At 50.3% G+C, this 3,901-nt stretch overlaps 1 pseudogene; it reads right to left on the reverse strand.

The window, feature by feature from the left end:
* Positions 1–919: 919 nt before the first annotated feature.
* On the reverse strand, positions 920–2,496 carry LOC103592028 (annotated as a pseudogene).
* Positions 2,497–3,901: the final 1,405 nt, after the last annotated feature.

Genomic DNA, 3,901 nt, shown 5'->3' on the forward strand with positions numbered 1-3,901 from the left:
CCCACCCCTGGCCATGGCCTCCCTGCATCTCTCTGCCAGGATAAATCAGCCCCACCCTCTGAGTTTCAGGGTCTACCCTCTCTGACAGAGATGCGTTCCTGCCCTTTCCACTTTGGCTTCCCAGGGCACCTCTTTGGACTCTTTCTAGATTATAACTCCAGAGTGTTAACCAGGGTGGAAAGCATGTGGGCACAGAGACAGCAAGCTTTTACTTCAAATCCCCTTTCTGTTACCTCATACATGTGGACTTAGGAAACTCACAACCGCTCAGTTCTCTCGTTAAAAAGGAGAATAATACTGCTTATCTCTACAAGATTATCAGTATCATTATTATTATTTTGTGGCCAAGTGCTTTATTGGAATAGGAAAAATAGGCAACAGGAATCAGGCTTAGTGCTGTCAGCTTTAGGTCCCCTGCTCCCACACCTCTCAGCCCCAAGGCCTGGGGGACCCCTGCCCTCACGGGGCTCTCCCACTTGTCTGGACCAGGGGAGGCCTCCACTTTGAAAAACCACATGCAGCAGGAGCTTCCAATGTGCATTCTGCTACCAGCTTCATAATTAGCAGCAGAACGCCCACAACCACAGCAACAGCAACAAAGGACTGGATTTGACACTTCGGGAAAGGATGAGTAAGAGTACATCAGATCCACAGTGCCACGTGTTAATAATGGTACCACGACAAGATATGACACTGGTGTACCCGGCCATGCCACTCCAAGGGCAGGCAACACACCCACGGGAGGTCGATGGAAAGAATTAACTGAGCACGCACCTTCACATTCTCTGGGAGGACAGTCAAATTAAGGTACCAGAAGGGAAGAGAAAACATTTGTAAGAGAACAAAGAAAGCCCACCTCCCTGCCGCAGGAGGCACCAGGTTGGACATGACAGGCAGCAAGGGCTGGCTGTGGTCCGGGCTAGCCAGTGAGCTCAATGGGTAGCTCGTGGCCACAGACGACGGTCTACACTGGCGGGCCAGCAGCAAGATGAGTTTCTCTTGGCTCTCAGTGCTGGGGACAAACACCTGCCACTGGACTTCCCTGCCCTGGTTGGCGCTGCCCTGGCCACCTGGCACCTCCCCAAAGTGGTCCAGGGTGACACTGCCCATGAAGTCATGGCCCCGCAAGTCGTCAAAGATGAGGGTGAGGGCTTTCATGTAGGTCTGATAACCCATGAGCATTCGGTGCAGGTCCTGAATGCAGCGGCCATCATCCAGCCAGCACCTGTCTCTCTGTGGTGGCTCTTTGGCAAACTCGGGCTGTGGGTGGTGGATGTAGTCCTCATGCAGGAGAAAGATCTTGGCCCTGGTGAGTGGGAGCATCTTGGGGCACAGTGAGCCCCTGCAGCGCCAGGTGAGGGCGTGCCCACCCAGAAGGCCTGCACGTACAGCAGGATGCTCAGGGCTGGGGCCTTCTCCGGGTCAGCCACCTCTGGGCCACGGTGAAGGTCAGGTCCCCAATTTCCTCCTTGATGGGGTAGGTGAACTTGATGCAGCTCAAGTGGATCAGCTTGTAGTCCTCCATCTTCCCTGTGGTCTTGTTCCCAAGCTCAGAGTACAAGTCCTTGTCAACAGGCTCAGGCTCAGGCATGCATTCCAGCGACAAGCATGTGACCTATTGCACTGGGGAGAAGCCCGTCAGCAGGAAACACCGGTCGAAAAGCCTAGCATTGACTGACTGCAGGTCGCTGAGATTTAGAACAAAGCCCTGGGAGAGGTGGAAGGCACGGTTGTTGGGGTCGGTGTTATTCTGATGCCAGAATCCTGCAGCAGCTGCGAGAAGTAGCAGCGGAGACCATCGTGCAGCACAAAGTACACAGCCTTGGTAGAGAGTGGCACCAGGTGGTCACCAACAGGCCCCAGGGGCTGGTGGAACACCACTGAGGACCCTATGAGGGGCCTCGGCAGTGTTGCTGTGGAAGTGCTCGCTCACGGTGCCCCCCCGCAGGCTGGCGATGGGCAGGTGTCAGAGGATTTGATTCTCTGCCCAAGTCCCTGAGATTATTTTGAGGCTTGAGCAATATAATGCAGTGCCTAGCAGGGTGACTGAGTCTCAGAGAATCGGAGTGGCTGTTAATATTGTTGTTATTTGGCTTTTCTTCTCAGAAGCTCTTCAAAGGCCAGATTAGAACCAAGCTCAAGGTCTTATACTCAAAAGGACCTCAGTAAATGTTCGTTAATTATTCATGACCACCTAAAGAGGCCACATTAGTCCACCAGAAAGGGAAATACATCCTCAGTAGGTGAAGTGCTGGGGTGATATTCAAATTTCAAATGAAGCACTGTGGGTAATGGGCAAACAGGCCCTGAGGTCGAGTCTAAGAATTGGCCCTCTGCTCATTTGACGCTAACACCCCCAGTGTCTTTCGTTACTTTCTCCATCTTAAAAGCATTTCTTAGCCCTTTTGAGAAACCCGGACTCTTGAGGTTAAGGAATACATCTTATTCTTGGTACTCACCAACAGTTCCAGTTCAGGGCCTCACCTCAGTTTGCATCTCTAGAAAATGAACATAAGAATTGTGCCTGGAGAACTGTTGTAGGTAAAACACCCATAATGGATTTTCAAATCCTTTGTACAATTAAGATAATATACAAATAGTTTTAAAATCAGGCACTCAATAAATACATACTGGACATATTTCAATTACGTTGGGCTTCTGTTTTCTCACCTGTAAAGCAGGGGTAAGAATAGTACCCACCTAGAGGGTCATAATTTGAGCTCAAATATGACCATTCATGTAAAGTGCTTAGCCCAGGGCCTAGCACTTATAGCATTCAGTAAATATTAGCTACAGAAGTGGATTTACTGTGAACCTAATGAAGCTTAAGCTTCAGGCCCCTCTCTTACACTGGCCCCTTCAAAGCTTGGCTCAGGGGTAGTAGGGTGCTTAGATGTACAGACCACCATCTGTTTCCAGATTGGCTTCCCACCATCACACCTCCCACTGGGTCAGATGGTGTAAGAGTAGCTGCAGGCATATTTGGGATCTGGCTAAGGGGAAATTGAAGTAAGGATATGTATAGTTTTTGTCTAGGGGTTTGCAGCCACTTCCATGTAAAGTTGATGCTAGCCATCACACATCGCGGTGCAGACATGGCCTTCAGGAAGACTCCTACTAGGGCCAGCCCGTGGCTCACTTGGGAAAGTGTGGTGCTGATAACACCAAGGCCACGGGTTTGGATCCCTATATAGGGATGGCCGGTTAGCTCACTTGGGAGAGTGTGTGCTTACAACACCAAGTCAAGGGTTAAGTTCCCCTTACCGGTATTAAAAAATAATAATAAAATAAAGGAAGACTTCTACTGCCCTTTGGGCTGACTTGTCCAGTACTGTGACTTGAAGGTATATTCCAGAGGTTGTTTTACAATATAAATGTGTCTGTTCTGGGTATCTATTGTGACATAGTAAGTCATCCCAGAACTCAGTGGCTTAAAACAACAATCAGGGGCCGGCCCGGTGGCGCACTGCTACAGTGCACCGCTTGGGAGCGCGGTGACGCTCCCGCCAAGGGTTCGGATCCCACATACAGACCGCTTCCCGCTCACTGGCTGAGCGAGGTGTGGGCGCAGCACCGAGGGTTGTGATCCCATTGCCGGTCCCCGGTCCGGTACGGGTGCGACACTGAGGGTTGCGATCCGTTGCCGGACACGAAAAAAGACAAAAAGGAAAAAAAAAATCAAAAACAATCATCTGTTTTGCTCACAAGTCTGCAAAGGGCAGGGCTTGGCAGGGGTAACTTGTCACTGCTTCACATGGCGTCAGCTGGAATGGCTCGAAGGCTAGGGGCTAGAATCATCTGGAGGTTCTGCACCCACATACACAGGTGCTTCAAAAAGTTTGCAGAAAAATATAATTAAAAGATAATACGAATCTTTCTATGAACTTTTAGAAGTACCCTT

Source organism: Galeopterus variegatus, unplaced genomic scaffold (genome assembly GCF_000696425.1).
Source record: "Galeopterus variegatus unplaced genomic scaffold, G_variegatus-3.0.2 Scaffold1074, whole genome shotgun sequence".
NCBI classification, from domain to species: Eukaryota; Metazoa; Chordata; class Mammalia; order Dermoptera; family Cynocephalidae; genus Galeopterus; species Galeopterus variegatus.